This window comes from Anabas testudineus, chromosome 21 (assembly GCF_900324465.2).
Source record: "Anabas testudineus chromosome 21, fAnaTes1.2, whole genome shotgun sequence".
Lineage (NCBI taxonomy): Eukaryota > Metazoa > Chordata > Actinopteri > Anabantiformes > Anabantidae > Anabas > Anabas testudineus.
The window spans coordinates 1,841,252-1,860,543 of record NC_046629.1 but is presented as its reverse complement, the minus strand read 5'-3'; the positions used below and the strand labels follow the sequence as shown (position 1 = coordinate 1,860,543).

General features: G+C 42.2%; 1 protein-coding gene across 3 annotated transcripts in view; it reads left to right on the top strand.

Annotated features, from left to right (window-relative positions):
• Positions 1-19,292, top strand: part of lrch1 (leucine-rich repeats and calponin homology (CH) domain containing 1) — a 61,162-nt gene that overhangs the window by 1,018 nt on the left and 40,852 nt on the right. The window lies entirely within an intron of this gene.

Here is a 19,292-nt window from a genome sequence, read left to right as displayed (position 1 = left end):
GGTCTACAGGAGTTATTTATTATTATTATTATTATTATTATTATTATTATTGTTAATAATAATAATAATAATAATAATAATAATAATAATAATAATATTATTATTATTATTATTATTATCATTATTATTAGTATTATTATTATTGTTGTTGTTGTTGTTGTTGTTGTTAGGAGGCTGGTGTCACCTGCACATTCATGGCTTTACTTCACTGCAGCTGTCAGTGTGTGTGTGCAGGTCTGCACGGTGTCCTAATGGTTCTGGTCCGGCTCCTGAACTCTGGCAGACCCTCTTCATGCTGTGGTCTTTACTCGTGTCCTCACTGTCTGTGAATTGACCGTTAACATCCACAGTCCTCACTCTGTGTGAACTAACGTGACTCAGTCTGACTCAGTCCGATCCAGTGGATCTCTTCCTAAGTGATCAGACGTTTCCTCTTTGTGTTTCCCTGTCGAGCTGCAGCGGGAGGAAGGTAACAAAAAGAAGGAAGTGGCTCCTAAAGTGTCCACTTGTTCTGTCTTCAGATAAATAGTTTGAATCTTTAAACAGGTAGAAATGAGACGACGTGAAGGAACGGGAGCTCGTGTCACTAATCTGTGTCTTAACGTGAGCAGCCAGTGAATCAAGGGAATTAAAGCATTTGTATCCACACAGTTTAGTTTTTCGCTCCTGCTAATGCTAACGTGCTAACACTTGCTGTACTTTTCTGTAGCAGTTTCCAGCCTCTGAGTACTTTTTTTAAATGATTGATTCATTTGTTAATCCATTAAAGCTGATCAGATTATTGGATAATGACAGTTATCTAGATAAGACCTGCTCATGGTTCAGGAGGAATTTCAGCCCATTCTTCCTGCAGAACTGCTTCAGCTCTGTCATATTCTTTGGACATCTCATGTGTGACTCTTTAAGTCTTTCCATAGACTCTCTATTGGGTTGAGGTCTGGGCTCTGACTCCAAAAGGCGGATTTTATTTTTCTGAAGCCATTCTGTTGTGTTTTGGGTCATTGTCCTGGTGCATCACCCAACGTACAGACATTCTCACATTATCCTGAAGAATGTTTTGATACACTTGGGAATTCATCTTCCCCTCAATCAATGTGAGCTGCATCAAAGCAGGCCCAAATCATGATGCTTCCTCCACTATACTTTACAACTGGGATGAGGTTTTCATGATGATATGCTGTGACCTTTTTATGGCAGATGTAGTGCAGAATGCTGCTGTGCAGTGTCCATGTGCTCTTTGGCAAACTTCAGGAGTGCAGCTATGTTCTTTTTATTAAGCAGCAGCTTCCTTTGTGGTGTCCTGCCATAGACCCCCTGCTAGTTCAATGTTTTACCTACTGTAGACTCATGAACACAGATGTTAGCCAGACGTTGGCTTTGACTCTGGGTTGTTTCTTTACCTTTACCTCTTGTCACTGTTTATATGTATATAGTTTGAGTAGATGTAAAAGTTTTTACAAAGTGTAGCTGCAGCATTATTGGATTTATTGTAAAAAGTGAATTAATCTAATATAATATTGGTTCAAATTTACTTTTGGTTTCCTGACTCCTCAGATCAACATGTCAGAGAGGACAGGAGACACTGTCAACTCCTTTTCTGTTCAAGCCTTGAACTTGTTGTTGACCTGATAAATGTCTAATTGCTGATTCCTGATATGAAGCGTTCCTTCTCGCAGTAATAAATATTTATGGGTTTCTCTCTCCTGCAATCACAGGTTGCATCTTAACCAGCTCTGCATGAGCTTTGAATGGAGAGCAGGAGCTTCCATATTAACCCGGCTGCAGCTGTGCGTATTTACATCCTCAGAGTTGGTTTAACAGTTTGTTGAATGAACAACATGCAGCGACGAGGCTGATTGGAGCTCGTTAATCAGATCCACACAAGCTGAAACTACATCAGACAGTATGATGAAAGAAATACAAAGAATGTAGAATATAAAGGGACATCATCACCTTTATTTATCAGGTGATGGTAGTAAACAGTGTGATGGACTCTGATCACAGAAGAACTGTGGTGTACCCCCCCCCCCCCCCCCCCCCCCCCCCGAAATGAAATTGAAAGAGTCACAGTGATGTGGCAGACAAACACAAACACACACACACACACACACACACACACACACACACACACACACACACACACAGCAACACACACTGGGATTCATCCTAGTTTCATTTCAGCAGCCTGTCAAGTCTCAGACTGTAGTGAAACACAAACAGGAGCTGTCTTCCACCCACCAACACTTGGTTGGAGTTGGAGACGATCTACGTGTAATGAATGTGTTGTGTTGTTACCTGTGCAGCTGAAACACGTTGTGTTAATAATATGATTAACAGAAGAACAGAAGAAGAAGAGGTTCCTAAACATGACGTTAAATCTCTTCTTACACAGAGGACAGAAGGGTTTAACTTAACAGAGTGAAATAAGTGAAATAAAACCAGCACGTTCTGGACTGTAATAAGACATTGGACCTCATATCTACCCTTCTGGACGGGGTCTGTAGGAGCAGGTCAACCCAGAACACAGCTTGGTCCCATTAAGCAGAATTCACACACCAGCTGTAAAACTAGTCAACAAACTGAGTGTGTTTCCATCCACCTGTTCATCTACATCTTCAGTTTGTACAGAAACGACCTGGGTAGAAGATAAAATAAGTTCAGTTTGTCCTTCGAATTTGATGCTTTGTCTTGTGAATAATGACAGCAACTTGAGAAATAAGTAAAAAATGCTCATGATGATAAAACGCAATCGGAGTTCAGATTTCCATATGTGTGGATACAGTCTTAGTCTCTGCTGTGTTTCTGTTCGTACTTCTGGACAAAATATATTTAAATATGTTTCTCATACTGGTGCAGAACTGAAGCAGAATTAAGCAGAGTTGATTCCTACTGTTTTCACACCTTCCTCCTTTTAGGTTTGAATCAACCTCTGGTTTGTTTTGTGATTAAAAAATAATCACTATGGTTTTGAGGAAATGCCAGCAACGTATTCACCGGCACAGAACAGGATCTTCTTCCTGTGTTTACTTTCTTGTTCTCGCTCCAGATGCAGTAATTCAATGAGCGGACTCGACTGTTCTCTCCTGACTTCATTTGGGTTTTTCTACTGAACCAAATTACAAAGTGCTTCACAGATTCAGACTAGAGCAAAGGATCTGGAAGTCACACAGCGTCTGGTTTGGCTTTAGCTGATTTTGTTCTTTTTATTCCCAAATGTTGAATCAGACACAGTGATTGGACCTCACTACCTGTACGATCTGGACTCGTACGATGGGTGTACAGGTAGATAACACCAGGTAGAAAACTGATGCTGATGAGTACATGGAGCTATGGGGGATTTTTAAAGAGTGGTGGTCCAGGAACAGAAATGTGAAGGCAGGTGATTTCCAAACCAAACTAACCGGTCAGTCTGCTCTCGCAGCCTCTCGTGGTGGTATCAGCTGCAACTGCCAAACCGTGCGTGTTGCCAACCGGCTGAGGCTTTAAAGACAAACATGTGGTTTTGTTCTGAGAAATAATGTTGTTTAGTTTGGCCTGATGTGACGCGCTTCGTCATTCCTCGTCTACTGTAACAGTTCTGCACGTGTTAGTCTTTGTTAATAAGGAAACTAGAGCTGCAAAAGTTTGTAAAAAAGTTCAGTCGTTTCCCAATTAATGTCCAACATTTGCTGGTTCGAGTTTGTCAAATGTGATCATTGATTTCTTTTGGTTTTGGACACTAAGTGAGTTAAAGGTTTAAGGTTTAGGTGTTGTGGTAATGATTTTTTTTAAATTGAGACTATAACTGTGACAAACGTCCATGTTCTTGTGTCTTGGTCTTCGGTCTCTGTTTCAGAACCGTGATTTAAAAATGCATCGATTTGAATTGAGAAATGATCATCAGTCATTAATTGATAGTTTTAGATAATTTAGACTATAAAAGTTTGTAATCTGATTTCTTCTCTGCCCTTGGTGGATTTAGAAGCATGGTCCACAGATTTTAGCTGTTATTTTTTATACGTGTCAGGGAGGTGGCAAACAGAGTAACCTGGTTACCTGAGTCCATGTAAACACACTGATGGATACAAGCTGATACTGATCAGTTCAGATTTGTTGAAGCACTGACCAGGAACTATAAGGTTAATGCATAGTAAACTTCGACTGCCACTTCACTGGCTGGTGGAGGAAACGACCACATGTTAATTTTAGTTTGTCACTGTGGGGATTATTTTATTTTTAGTTATTCTAACAGTTATGTTTTCTCCATTAACCAGCTGAAACCATAATCGAACATGACATGTTAAAGTGTTTTGATTAGTTATCTCCAGCGTGAACATCTCAGCAGAGTTAAATCTTTAAGTGTTTGGTTCTGTTCAGGCATGTTCACATTCCTCTGACTTTTTGTGTGTTATCGTAGGTTTGTGTGTGTCACCAGTTTCGTCCTTAGTTGCTGTTCATTTTCACTTTTTGTTGCAGATACGGCTGCTTGGAAATGAAAGAATAAAGAAAACAAACGCCTCTGCTCAGTTGTTTTCAGTTTAGTTCTACAGCACAGTAAATGACGGGGTTCTGTGTGTGTGTGTGTGTGTGTGTGTGTGTTCACAGTAGCGGCCTGCTTCCCACCACGTTCCCAGCTCCAGACGATACATTTCTGCAGCAGCGTTTGGCAGTTTTTCAATAGACACACATTATACTGTACATGTCTGAGTCATAATGTCAGGAATAATAACGTGTGTGTGTGTGTGTGTGTGCTTGAACCACAGAGAGATTACATAAGATTACACGTTTGTGCTTCATATTATAACCATCTGCAGCATTTTTCCATTTTTTTTTCTGAACTCCATCTCTGCTCACATCAGTCGCACAAATCCAGATAAAAATAGACCGGCAGTAAAACAGAGACCACAATCTGCTTATTTTTATCCTCCTACTCGTTCAGATTCTGTCTAACGTCCGTCCTTCCTGATATCTTTTCTTTTTCCTTTTTTATTTAAACTTCACAAATGTGTAATACTCCGTACATTTTTTATCTTTGATCATCTGGAGATGTTGTTTCACTTCCTGTGGCCTTGATTTACAGAGTTAATTCACACAGTAGAAAGATCTTCACTAATCAGCAACAATAACATTTTTGTTTGGTTTAAATCATTTGTCAAACTAATAAAAAATGTCAAATGGAAACATAACTGGCCACCATTAGTCAGTAAGAGTGGAATCATCATTGTAAACTGCAGCAGCTTATTTTATTATTTTCTGATGGAGACAAAGAGGTGGAAGTGGAACAACGCATTAAACTAGCTTCAGTTATCTGTTTCCCCTGAGTGACACAGCAGGGATTCATTCAGTTGAAACCTGGTTTATACTAATTAATATCCTTATTTATTGAGACAGTTAATTTGCTCTCTGCTTCTCTGTCTGTGGTTTGGTCCAAGCTCATTGGTTCCTCAAGCAGATGATTCAAAATGCATGGGAGTGTGTGTGCACAGCACTGTGTCGCTCACTGATGTGTTTTAAAGGCGCTTTGGACGACGCTGCACCTCCGAGTAACAGATGAATGAGATACAGCACATCAGCCTTTGATACACAGACAGTAACAGTGAAGAGGACGCGAACATTGTTCGTTTGTTAATGACAAGAATAATGCTTTGAAAGATGCAGCAGTAAGCAGATGGTACACCTCCCTGAGTTACTGCCCTCATCCTCTACCTCACTGCTTCCTCCTTCCCTTTACCCCTCTTCACACACACACACACACACACACACACACACACACACACACAGAGGAAGCTGTGGATTCCCAGGAATGTGATGTGCTGTTGGGAAGGTCCATCCGCTCGGTGTTCCCGCCACACCTGAAGATAATGACAGCTGGGAAAGTGAGGCACACACCCTTTAAATTGTGCTCGTGGGGACACTGAAATTAAACAGATTAAAGGGGACTTGCTTTTATGTACATGTACATAAATTATTTTATCTAAATAAATCCAAACATATCTGCTTCTAGCTGGAAAAGTGATGGAGATGATGATGATGGATGGAGTCTTGGTCAGATGTGATAAAAACAGAGTTTCTGAGATATTTTAATAAATGTTAGACAGAAGTTTAAAATCATTTACGTAGATCTAGAAGAATACTAAGCAAAATAAAAAGTGGTGACGTTGCCCTTTAACTGCAGCAGGGGTGTTTTAATTTACAGCCTGTAGAAGTTCTATCATTTACTTAACCCAGCGCCATTTAACCTGATGAAAAGCCTCCACCTTAGTCTGCGCTTTAAACCTCTTTCTGTTAATGGATGTGAGGTTCATGGGGGTCTGTAAGGGGGGAGAGGGGCGGCACCTCATGCATAGTAAACGCAGCAGTTGATGAAGCAGTTAATGGAGGGGCTAATGGTTTCTGTGAGAGGGATGAGCAGCTAGATACCAGACAGAGCGGGAGGAACCTGGGGCACATGTCAAACAGCAGAGTGAAGGTTCATCCTGTCAGTCGACTGTAATGTGGTGATAATTAATGTCTGATTTATTATTATGTCTTATTAAACACAGACGCTGCTTCTGGAATAAATGTTAATCACTTCATCACTTCAGGATTTAGAATGTGTTTTAGTTCGGAGAAGAAGATGGATATGTTCTGATATCTGACTTCTGGTAGTTTTGGTTTTGGCACCTGTTGAATCAGATCTTTATTCAAACGTCGACCACAGTCTGGACAATGACTCTGTGCGTTTGTTACTGGAACCACGACAGTGCAGCTTCAGTTCAGGATAGTACATGATACTGGTCCGTTAGACCACATCTGTGCTGCTGCTAACAACAGATCACAGCTGCTGAACTGATAACATGTAAAACTACAGTTGGTCTGAAACGTGAAGACATCAGACTTTTTAAAAACCGAATAATAATTTGATAAATAATAGTGAGTTACAATAAAATTGGTTGTAGGTAAAAGAATAAGTAACAGTACATAACCTTTTTTTCAGAGTTACTGTATTTTCTGAGGTGGGCTTCAGGTTTCTTTCAGTGGTCTGTAAGAAACAGCAGTAACCTGAAGACGGGCGTTGTTTTTTAAAGTGACACAGCAGCACAACAACACCTCTTCTCATCAGCACAGAGACAGGAAGTGGCCGCGCCCCACCTCATTGTTATCAGGAGGTAGCAGTTGGGATCTTTTCCTGTCAGGGAAACCAAGGATCCCCCTCCCGCCTCGCGGTACAGTACAGCTGCAGCTGACCAGCACTTGGCTTTGTTTCTGCCACTCATTAAGACATTTTGCAGGTGTTTGGTAAATCGCTGCATTTGTCTCACAGTTTTCTAAAGCACAGAACAATTGATCGGGTCAACATGTTGGTGGACGACCAACACACGAATGTTGTCCACTGAGTAAGGATGGAGAGAGTTGGATGGTGTAAACCCATGAACTGTAACACGAGCTGTGGTTTCTGTTGCTGCTGGACCTTTTGGATGTTAATGTTTGGAAGATGTGTCAGTGATAATCAAGTAGGTAAACTTGTGCTAAACTAAAGCTTGGTCCTATATTGTAACCCCGGTTCTGCTGAAGCAGTCTGGATAAAGCTTTTAAGTCGAGTTAAGAAGTTAAGGTCATGTTTCCAAATTGCTGCTCCCAGGGTCAAGAAGCGAAGTTGGGTGTTGGGTGAAGACGCCACGAAACAGAAAAGATCTTCTTACATGAGAGGAGTCATGGTTTTGGACACCTCATCCCTGCGCCCTGTGTGACGTGGTCTTTTCTTTGACATCTGACACTGGTGATTTGACTCTGACTGCAGGCTGTGACATCGCTTCACACGCTGTGGCCACGAAGATGAAGTCACACATTACATCATGTGTTTTTGTACTTTTTTCTTGTCGATCGTCGATCTCCACGTCCCACAGACCGTTCTCCTCCGACCGACCTCACTGGAGCTCACTCAGTCGTTCTCAGAGTGATTCACTGATGTGTTGAGGTCATGCCTCGTGTCTGTGGGTGTTTCTGCCTAAATTAGGTCTTTTGAGGCATTTTTCTATCAGCGCTTCTCATCTGCTGCTGCGCTGTGCACAGATCAGAGCAGCTCTGATGCTGCTAAGTGGAGCAGAAAATACAAACAGACCCACAGACCACAGACCAGACTTCTCTCTGGTGATGTAAACCTGCCTCTCCAGACCCCAGGGTTGGGAGCGTTAGCTGTTAGCAATAGACTTTACTGCAGATGTTCATGTTTCCCACAGGATCAGTCGTACCTTTTTACCTTCTCTAAGGTGAACATAAACACTGGACCTGCTACACATCATCATTGAACATGTTAGCATTAGCTCTGAGCTGCTCTGCACATGCAACCTCACACAGCTGCTAGCCTGACTCTACACGTGCAGTCAGACATCATCCTTATTAGGTAAAAGTGACTGAAGAAAGGCCCTCTCCTCTCTGTCTGTGCTTCCAGCACTGTAGTGTGGACATTCAGGGGCATTTGCCACATGTGATCTGTGTTGAACATTATTTGACACAAACATGACTCCATTTATGTGGAATCCATCCTGTTCTCTCCAGCTCCAGTTAAAGTAAATCATCAGCCTTCGTCTGAGTTCAGATGCATCATTATTCCACTTTGTAAATCTGACAACAGGCTGGAAGAGTAAATGTCTCAGAGCAGAGAAACCTAGAGCTGGAGCGAGTGTCCAAAATGCTGTCTCAGGGACTGGACGGCGTCTCTACAGAGGAAACAATCCCAGGAAGAGCAGCAGAAGGTTGACTCCGCTAAATATGATATTTTTAACCTGAACCAGGAGTCGACTCGACTCGAGCTCAGCATCCTGATCATCAGAGAAAGACACATGGTAAAAATCAGTTTTCTTTGGTTTTAAGCCGAGCAGAGACTTTCAGCTCGTTTCTATTTAGTTTATGTTCAAACTGAAATTACAGCCTGAGCACGTGCCGCACATGAGGTTTGTTTATTGAGCAGATCTATGATCTCTAACCTGACAGAGCTGTAATTTACCTCCAGCTGACAGACATTAGTCTTTCTGTGCAGCAGGATCTGAATCCACCTCCTTCCACATGTACTGTAATTACATTTGTTTGTAGATTGTGCTCTTACTCATAATGAATCACTGCATCTCTTCTCTGTTGGTGTTTTAGTACCTCTCTATGGTACAAGACATTTCAGTACTTCCCCATGTGCTGTTCTCAAACATACAACCTGTGTGTGTGTGTTAAATCAGACATGAGCAGAATCCCTTTGAATAAATAAACAGGGACAGTCTCATCCCTCCAAATGTGCTGCAGGCCAATTACACCCCCAACACTCCTACTATCTCCCACTATCTCCCACTTAAATCCTCCTGGCATCAAACTGGAATCCCAGTCATCAGACACACACATCATAACTGGTTCACCATGACGAGCACACTCACTTTCCATACCGCCCTGCTCCAGGCTTATCCTAATTCACCATGAAGCACATGCCAGCATACACAAATAAGGGTTCACACACACACAAATAAATCCACACGCACACACACACACCATAAAAAGCTGTCATATTAACTCTCCCCCACTAAAGCCTGTGGTGTGTGATCGACAGCCTCACCTGCTCAGGTGTGACTCTACATCTCTGGATTTTAAAATCCTTTCTGTCTGTTTCTCTTTTTATTTAAGTCAGAGCGTGTGGCTCTACAGTAAAAACAGAAACACTTCATTACCCAGAATTCCTTTAACCCAGCGCCAGGTTGTTGTTGTAAAGCTGTGTGTGTGTGTGTGTGTGTGTGTGTGTGTGTGTGTGTGTGTGTTTGACAGGAGGTGAGTGGTGTTTTGTGAGCATGGAGTCGTGCCAGTGGCCCCACACACAGATCAGTGATGTGCTGACAGTAGAGAAAGATGTGGGTCAGTGGTGGGGGTCTTGTTGTGTTTGACGGTGTGTGTGTGTGTGTGTGTGTGTTGACAGTGTGCCTGGTGGGTTGGCAGTTTGAGGAAACTCCCCCCTCTCTAATCCAGTGAACGTCTCTGCTGCCAGCTCTTTTCTTTTTCCTCTTTCTATTTTTGAACTCAACCTTTTTTCTTCCATCTCTCACAACATTTTTCTATTTGTGTGGATAAAAAACACACAGTTTGTTTCCTTATTCACGTGGTTACATTTAATTTTCTCCTTCGTTTAAAGAACGGAGAATTACCGTCTGCTGTTAAAAGCTTCTGCACCAATAAACTCACCTTTTTCTCTACTTGGTGAACACGCTCCCTGCAGCTGCACGTAGAACACAGTGTAAGAGACTGTGCAGAAGTGCAGTGATGATAAAGTGAAGTGACATTGATTCTGCTCCTCAGATGCTCGTAGCAATGAAAAACACATTATCTTTTTAGAAATGTGTGTGTGAGCGGCGTCATAACAATCACCCCACCCCCATAAACCCACTGTACTGCTAATCCATGTTTGTCTGCTGGTCAGTGGGTCAGACAGTGACACACACACTGAGCTTTTGTTTGTGTGTGAGTGCCAGATGGAAAACAGCTGATACAGCTGATGAACTGAGAGGATCCACACTGCTGCATGTGGTGGACAACAGTTGACTCAGTCCTGAGACCTGATCCACGACCCGACCGCATCCAGGTCTAAATAAGTCTGTGTGGCAGCACACCTGAGCCTCCGACACGCATCGACTCCGATCACGTGCTGTTACTTCTCCACAGGCCTTTAGTTAATGTACAGTGATTATTCAGTTAATTGATAAACTGAAAACTGTTTCTGGACCGTTTCATACTTCCTGTTTGTCTGAGGGGACAAAGTGATGCAGTATAATTAACAACTACATGAGCTCAGCAGGAGGTCAGAGGTCAGTCCTTATAAAACTGGAGGAACAGCGGAAGGTAGAGTCTAGTTTTGACTGTTAATTTATATTATAAGTTAAAAAATAGGCGAGCAGATGGAAAAAGTGTGTGTTGTGCCATGAATGAGGATTATTTAATAATCCATCAGGTTTGAGGTCAGAGCCTCAGTTCAGCTGAAGTTCATTCTTTCTCCTTCAGCTCGCGCTCTGCAGCCGACCAGTGTTCATTATTGATTATTATTTATTAGTAGATTAGATATTGGTTCAGTAAACTTCCCAGAACTCCAAGGTGAAATGTGATGTGTTCCCATTCATCGTAAATGAATAAGAAGATGTGTCTTTCTGTGCACGATCATGTGACGTAGCTGTCTCACAGGATGTTGAGGAGTTTCAGTCCAGCTGCTGCTGTTTGCTCCTCTGTGGCTGTTAAGACAAACAAATCAGTGAGTGGAACTGTTGGAAATCTACAAACCGGGGACACTGTTGAAGCAGTCGTAGTGTTTGAGATGTTGAAACCTTCACTGTTCACATCCGTGTTTCCCTTTAAGAAAACGAAGAAGAAACTCTTAAAAAGGGACATTTGTCTGTCGTACTGTCTGGTTACTGAGGTCCCAGCTCTGTTAACCTACATACTGTGTGTGTGTGTGTGTGTGTGTGTGTGTGTGTGTGTGTGTGTGTGTCTGTGTGTGTCTGTGTGTTTTCAGGCTGCTGCTCCACCCGTATTGCTAATTCACAGACGTGCAGCCACAGTCGTTTTACTCCACTTTCCAGGCCTTTAAACAGCTTCATGTGCAGCATCTTATTATTGCTGTAACAACGTAATTAGTTAATGTTGTGGAGCCAAAGTGCCGTGTGTGTGTGTGTGTGCAGATAATAAAGAAGCAGACTGATCTTTGTGGGTGTTCTCCTCCCTGTCCTACTTTTCCTAAGGAGGCAGGAAAGTGGGACGAGCGATGAGGAGGAAACATTGTTCTCCGCTGTGTCATGAGGAAGTTCTGGGACAACAACAAAACAAAGACACAGGCTGATTTCTTCATGTTTGTTTTGTCCAGAGAGGGAATTAAATCTGTGTGAGCTGCGGTTGTGTCACACACATGAAGCTTTGCTGTTCTCAGACTGAGGCACCGCGAGCTGATGTGGGTGGATGTTCACTCGAACTACTCGCTCCCTGTTATGTAACAGCGTCGGTTCTGGGGAACGGAACAGAGACCGAAGTGGAGCGAAGGACACGGGACGAGGAGGGGGAACGTCTGAGAAGGAAAGAGGGAGAATGATCAGGCTCAGATTCTATATTTACTTATACATGACAAATCCCACAAAGGACCTCAAACCAGTACTGGTTCAGTCTCTGTCACCAACGTCACTCATTCTACTGAACGTTGTTCTGACTCTGTGGGCTGTAACTTGAGTTTTAGTTTTTTTATCTAAATGAGCTATTAGAACTTCCTGTTCCAGTGTACTACAGTATTGCTGGTTTACTGTGACACTGAAGTTAATACTCAGTCAAGTTGTGGATGATAGGGACCTTTTTGAAGCAGACTTCATGATGGACGTAAGGGTTAGGGTTAGGGTTTAGGGTCAGAAATGTAAAGTGGACCTGAGGTTAAATAAATCTCCTTCTGGTGGATGAGGAATGTTCCAGTAAGACAGGAAAACAATTTGGGGTGTGTGTGTTTCTCTTTCATAAACAGACCTTAAAAAGTAGATCTGCCGTTTTTATTTTTGTTTTTTTAAGTGTGTGTGTGTGTGTGTGTGTGTGTGTGTGTGTGTGTGTGTGTGTGTGGTTGTGGCAGATGGACGTGAGTCGAGAAATAGGTCATGAAGAAATCTTGTGGGAGTACCAGCCCTTCCTACACACACACACACACACACACACAATGTTTAGAAGTGGAAACACTTGGACGAACTGCAAATATGCATTTTTGGCCCCAAGATAAACATGAAAACACACACACACACACACACACACACACACACACACACACACACACACACGTATTCGTGCAGCATCACACACGTGATGCAGAAAGTCTCACATGGTCGTCATGGTGACTGTATCTCGTGCCGTCCTGTGTCTGCCTCCTTTTTCTTTTCCTTTCTGTCCTACGTTTACAGAGAAGCTGACTCAGCAGTTTTCCAGTTACACATTAGACTCATGTATTTGTTGTTTTTTTCTTTTACTGCACAACTTTGGTTCGTTCAGAAAATGTTTTCAAATGCAGACGTGAAGTTTGTTCTCAGAAGAAAAAAACAAGTGTGTGGATGGATGTTGTCTGTTGTTAAAACATTTTACAGTTCGAGTTTATTAACCTCAGTCAGCTGGAAGCTGTTATCAGTGGAGTTAGAAGTTAAGTTCATAACGGCAGATTAGTAAAGTCAGAGTGGAGATGAAAATCAAACATCAGTATTAAACAAAGGTTTACAGATCTATTACACAGTAAACTTAAAGGTTCAGTTTGATGTCAGAGCTACAGAAACAGCTGGTTTTCATTAACTTGAAACACCTTCAGCATCCTGGACCGACTCCACCCGTCTGACAGCAGGCTGTTTCCTTTGTAGTCAGCAAGTGGTGAGGACACCACCAAAACCTTTTCCTCTGCCCCACACACACACACACACACACACACACACACACACACACACACACACACACACACACACACACTGTCCAACATCCCCGTGTAGATAAGCTCAGTGACTCTGATCCACATCTGGATCAAGTTTCTTTTTGCTGTGCTGTCACTGAAACCACGCTGTGTGCTGTTAGCATCACATGACCACTTTAAATACTCACTTCTGATTGGTTGCAGTGTTATTGTTTTAGTGCATTATGTAACAACAAAACAAACGCAGCATCATCGTTACTCTGTTACCAGGCAACAGCTGGTGCTTCGCTGCTGAGAAACACGTTGTAGTGTAAGCACACACACACACACACACACACACACACACACCACAGGACTCACTTTTCCACCTCTTTCCAAAGCTTTAAATGTTTTAACACTGCTAGACAGGAACAACGTGGAGCAGATGTTTCCCTCAGGTGGAGGTGGAGACCAGACACAAAGATGAAGCACTGACTTAGATTCATCAGGTGGACGCAGACAACACCGCTGTTATAATTCAAGATGCTATGGGATTAAAATGACTCACAAACAGATTCACCTGCAGCAGTTTCACAGGTTTCCATCTTATGGATTTTAAAATACCTTCACTCATATTTAGTTTTCTGTCCCTAGTTAAACACATGTTCATCACTATTCTGTGTTCTCATGATGACCATGAACCAAAAACGTCTGATGCATCTATTTGTACAGTTTCTCTTCTGCGCTGGGGGAAGAACTGAGGTGTCCAGTTTGGTTTCTCTTTTGGTTGTGTGTGTGTGTGTGTGTGTGTGTGTGTGTGTGTACCATAAAGCCTGTCATTACTGTAGTGCAGGGAGGAGTCTCGCCTTTTCCTGCACCACCAGAGGATGCAGCTGCAACACACACACACACACACACACACACACACACACTCTTTGTCACTAGATGACCTGACTCTGCAGAATTAAGCTCTGAACCAAAACTCAACTTATCACTGAGATGAAAAGCAGCTCCAGGTTTTTCAGCACAAACCTTTTTATGTTTTTGGATTCAGCTGGAATCAATAAGAAACCGTGTCCCACACAACAAATAGCAGGAACACTGAACAGTGACAGATAGACGACACAGACGTGTGTGTGTGACTCTGTTTTAATCTGGGTTCCACTGCAGGAAGTTGTTGGGTGAGGTGTTAAGCTGCTGAGATCATGATGTGTTTTGTCTCATGATCAGTTTTGGTCAGAGATGTCAGCCCAGATAATAACCTCCCCTGGTGTTAAATGTGATTAAACCTCTTTAATCTCCTTCTTTATTTCTCCTCTCCTCCCTTCCTCTCCCTGACACCACTGAGCTCTTTGTCGATCAGTGGGCAGGAAACATTCTTGTGTCTCAGCTGCTCTGCCTCCACATTCCTGCTCTGTGTCCGAGTGTTTGTAAAACTCCGGTCACACAGTTCACATCAGCGCTCACTTTTAGTCTCATTAAAACAATACTTGAATGATTTCTGCTCTGGTGGAAACATAAACTCATCTTACTCCCAGTCAGGTTGTTTTATCAGTGTCACAGAGTTCACAAGGTGAACACCTGAGGACAATACTGTCACAGCTTCAATAAAACAATACTGTGTGTTTACATCCTAAAATGCAGCAGACTAATACCTGTACTACTCAGGGGTGAGCGATGTCGATATTTGGAGAGTTTGTGGAATTTTATAACGCTAAGTAATTGATGTTGGCAAAATGTAAACCAGACAGTTTACACAGAAGTGTTGTATGTCAAGTCTAAAGTATTCAAAATAGTTTGAAGCTATCTCATTATCTCAAGTGGCAACATGTCGGTGTGTGATATCTGTTTTTATTTTTTTTTATTTTTTTTATTTGGCTTAAATAAAAACGTTTTAACATTTTAATAGTGTGTGAAGTGAATATTACTCTTAAGTTTACCCAGTGCTGTGAGATCTGAACCCACCATAATGTGGAATTCATAAAACTGCATGTTGTACTGTAAGGAACAGGAGCTGCTGAAAGGCTTTTAATGTGAAATATAAGAGCAGGAAGTGGCAGGTGCATTCAGGGTATCTTAACAGGGATGACAAACGGTAACACAGCACCAAGTGTTTGTGTTAAAAGGAGAAATTAAGAACAGTGCCGTGGTCCACTGTGACCTGAAAACAATGACAGGTGGACTTAGAAAAGGGGAAGTTCTCAAACCTGCTTCTCTCTGCGTTCTAGGTCAATAAACACTTGATCCCTACGGGAGAACTGACAGTGGACTCAGCTAGAAAGTATTATCTTTTTCAGCATTATCAGTATCAGCACAGATGCTCGGTTATCACATAGGTGTGTCTTACTAGCCGTCCGTTCGCCGTCAGTCACGTTCTGTCACTTTTTATAGCCCAAATAAAAGTTAGATTTTACCATCTGTGAGTTCTTGGTAATAATGTGAGTGTTGGATACTGATGTGGAACTTTAGAACTATAAAAATAAAGTTAAACTTTTTATCTAACATGATGCAGATTCACGTTCTTACAGGAAACCCAGTGTCTTCCTCCCAGTGTTTTCTTTTTCTTTCTCTGCTGGAGATTAAAGGTCACTCCTTGACAAAAGTTCTCTGATCGACCTCATGACCTTGAGCTCACTTCCTGTTCACAGAGCGAGGGGCAGTGTTAACACAGGAAGCCCCACGCCTGCTTCACAGGGTGGGGTGGTGCTGTTGGTGTGTACAGCATCAGGACCTGTAACGTTCTGCTTTTCTTTAACCTTCCTCGTCTTAAATTGTTTCCTACGGTTGTAAGGAAATCTGCTTGGTGTTTTACTGTCTGCATTTGTTGTTGCTCCCTGTTCGCAGTCAGAGCTTTTGATGGGGATTGTCCGAAGTTCTTCACGTACTCTTTAAGGGTTAGGGTCAGGAGGCTTAAGGAGTGACCAGTAAAATACAATCATGTTTAGAGAAACACAACCTGTGAAGAGGCTTACTGGGATTCTAGGATACTGGGATACTGGGATAGTAGGATATTAGGATACTAGGATACTGGGATACCAGGATACTAGGGTACTGGGATACCAGGATACTAGGGTACTGGGATACCAGGATACTAGGATACTGGGATACCAGGATACTAGGATACTGGGATACCAGGATACTAGGATACTGGGATACCAGGATACTAGGGGATACCAGGATACTAGGGATACTGGGATACCAGGATACTAGGATACTGGGATACCAGGATACTAGGGTACTGGGATACCAGGATACTAGGGTACTGGGAAACCAGGATACTAGGGTACTGGGATACTGGGATACCAGGATACTAGGGTACTGGGATACCAGGATACTAGGGTACTGGGATACCAGGATACTAGGGTACTGGGATACTGGGATACCAGGATACTAGGGTACTGGGATACCAGGATACTAGGGTACTGGGATGGGGGAATAAAGCCTCAGCAGTGATGTGGTTCCATGTTTTGTTCCCACTTCTCAAAACATCTGATCTGGCTCAGTTTCAGCAGCAGTGTGAATGTAGTGTAGTCGAGGACGTTTGTCTGAAACATTTTTGTGAACACTTAAACACTTTTGGGGACTCCAACAGCGCTGAACAGCGATGACGCGTCTGCCACAGAACCTGATGTAAACACGACTGACTGCTCTCGCCACCACCTCGTTCACGGCCATCTTTATCAGCAGCTGACAAACAGGAACGGCTCAGACTGAAACCTTGAAGCCGCTCTCTGCTGGGTTTGGTTGTTTATCTCTGATGCTGCAAGTCGAAACACGTTAACTGAAGTGAAATAGGCCTGAGAGTCTCACGCTAACTCGGCTCATTTCCTCTCTCACACCAGCACTTTGAGATTTTAGAGAAGAGTTACAGTTGGATGCTCATTGAAATTTATCTGTTGTTTTATTTTACTTTTTAAGCATGATCAATACTTTTAACTGGAAATTTGACACAAACCACATGTTGGACTGTTGCTGTCAGAGCTGGTTTGTTCGTTCATGTTTTGTGTTTGACCCTCAGGGAACTGATGCTCACTTCCTGCACAGTTCTTAGATCTACTCTTGTTTCCCGTTCTCACAGACTTATAGAATTTCTTGCCTCTAAGGTAGAAAGTGGAAACTGATTTATACGACAGTCAGCGTGTTTACGTAAATCTGTCCGGTCAGATTTCTCCTTCACATGGAATTAAAGAAAACGGCTCGTCAGTGATCCGCTCACAATCAACACGCTGACTGATAGAATTTCTGTCCTTTGAGGTACAGAGAAAGTCGAAACCGGCTCAAATGACAGTAATAATAGAAGGAACAGGAGTAGCACCAGTGCTGATTTGTAGTTCAGCAAATGAACTCATGTGGAAAAGTGACTTCACATGTGAATACAATGGTGCTGGCTGCAGGACGCTGAAACCTGCACAGAGAGATTGAATCAGGCTGATAATTAGACAGTACAAACCTAAGTTTAAGTATAAAATAACATTTAGTATTAGAGTAGGGATGGCAACAGAACACACAGACAGTGCGGCCTACAGGTGGATGTTAGGGTGGAGGTTTATTATGGGAATTAAAGAAATATAGAAAATTTTATCTTAAAGTCTTGACTGAACCTGGTTCTTTAAAACCTGATATCAATTACTAGTTTGTACCTGTGAATACAGAGAGCTGTATACTGAGGCCTGTGGGTTCATAATCAAAATATTTTTTGTCTGTTAGAAAAATAAATGCAAACGGATAAAACGAAAAACAAACCCGCCTCACATTGTTAAGACAGTGGGTGTTAATGCTAACAGATGATTAACTATAGGACAAAGAATAAACTTTTTCTTATGAATAAAAACTATTTCTGTGTACAACTGCCTTCGTGGTTGAATCATCAGTAAAGTTGAAAAGTGCTCTACACTGAAGATTGTCATTCGTCATCAGAGGGGTTTGAGCCTCTTTTCTACTCTGACGGAGAAAACTGACTCTATAATAATGTGTCTGTGTATCACTTCGTATTTCTAAGAGTAGAAACGCGTTGCTCTGTCTGACCTACATTATTCTTCAGTTCCTGAACGTTAATCACATGTGAGTCCTTGCTTTCTGAGCCACTTCCCCTTATCAGGTGTTGTTAAACATATAATAAAATGGTTGATACCGGGTTTTAAAACGGCTCCTGGCAACAAGTGCAGAAAACGCAGTGGAGATATCAGGCTATATCAGGTCCGCTGGCCACAGATCTGATCAACACTTTCAGTGTGACAGCAGAAAGCCACCGCTTCACTCAGAGCTTCCTGCAATAAACAGCAGAGTATGAAAAGTATTTAACATTTAATGTAAATGTGTGACAGTGTTTTTATAAGGATTCCTTTAATAAGTGTGGTGAAGACATTAGAAGACATTTAAGAATTACTACTTTCTTACTGCACTTACTGTATCAGTAGTAGAAGTAGTAGTAGTAGTAGTAGTAGTAGTAAACAGAAACATATGGGTCTCATGTTTAAAACGACCTCAGGCCTGTATCATCACTTTTTTCGGCTCACATGACCTCATGTAAAGATGCTTTCTAATGAAACCTGACAGATGTGTGTGAGATCATGCATCTCTCTTTCTGTGTGTGGAGACCAGTTTGGACTTTAGGCCATCTATCTGAGGGCATTTTATGACTTTGTTTTAAGTTTCAGGTTAGAAACAGGATCAGTTCAGGGTTAACATGGGGACTGTAAATGTGTGTATGTCACAAACACCAGCGTGTGTCTGCTGTTTTGCAGTTTGAGTGTTTTTCATCAAGGTCACGACCACATTGTGATTTCCATTGTATTATTTTAGGGGTTTAAGAGGTATGATGGTGTTGGAAGTGGTCTCGCACACATACACACACTCTGCCAGTAATAGCAGTGTGTTTGCAGCCAGCAGTTGAGTCAGACTGCTGCTATTTGCTCGGAGG